Source organism: Galeopterus variegatus, unplaced genomic scaffold, assembly GCF_000696425.1.
Source record: "Galeopterus variegatus unplaced genomic scaffold, G_variegatus-3.0.2 Scaffold9630, whole genome shotgun sequence".
NCBI classification, from domain to species: Eukaryota; Metazoa; Chordata; class Mammalia; order Dermoptera; family Cynocephalidae; genus Galeopterus; species Galeopterus variegatus.
In genome coordinates this window covers 76,979-77,699 of record NW_007735741.1, presented here as the reverse complement: position 1 = coordinate 77,699, position 721 = coordinate 76,979, and positions in this window count along the sequence as shown.

Below are 721 nucleotides of genomic sequence, written 5' to 3'. Positions count from 1 at the left end.
CCGCGGCCTTGGTGTTGTCAGCACCACACTCTACCGAGTGAGCCACGGGCCAGCCCCGTGAGAAGGTTCTTTAGATGGTGAGGCGAGAGTATGGTTAAGGGTGCACCAAATGTTAATTTATAAGCCTCCTTTTGCAGTAGATGTCCGGCAGCCAGGGCACGAATTCAGGGAGCCCAGCCCCGGACAGTAGGGTCTAGTTGTTTGGACAAGTATGCTACTGGGGTGAAGGAGGGGCCATATGTTTGTCCTAACACACCCAGGGCTTGTCTGTCCCTTTCATGTACGTAAAGGGAGAAGGGTTTGGTGAGGTCAGGCAGGTGTAAAGCAAGGGCCATGACTAGAGCCTGGCAGAGTTTTTGGAATGGCTTATCTAGTGAAGATGATAGGGGTTCATTTTGGTCTCCTTTTGCAAGGGTATATAGTGGGTGGGCCAATAAAGAGTAATTTGGGATCCATGCTCTAAAGTATTCCGCTAGGCCTAAGAAGGATAGAATTTATTTGGGCTTTAGAAGGTGAAATGCGATACCCTTTGTCTGCCAGGAAATTAAGAAGGGAAGCGGTGTCAGCCTGTGATTGTTCCCAAGAGGGACTACAGAGCAAAAGTTCTACGTACTGAAGGAGAGTTGACTGTGGGTGGGAAGAGTGAAAATGTTTGAGGTGTTGGGCCAGCACTTGGCCGAAAAGGTGGGGGCTATCCCGGAATCCCTGAGGTAAAACAGTC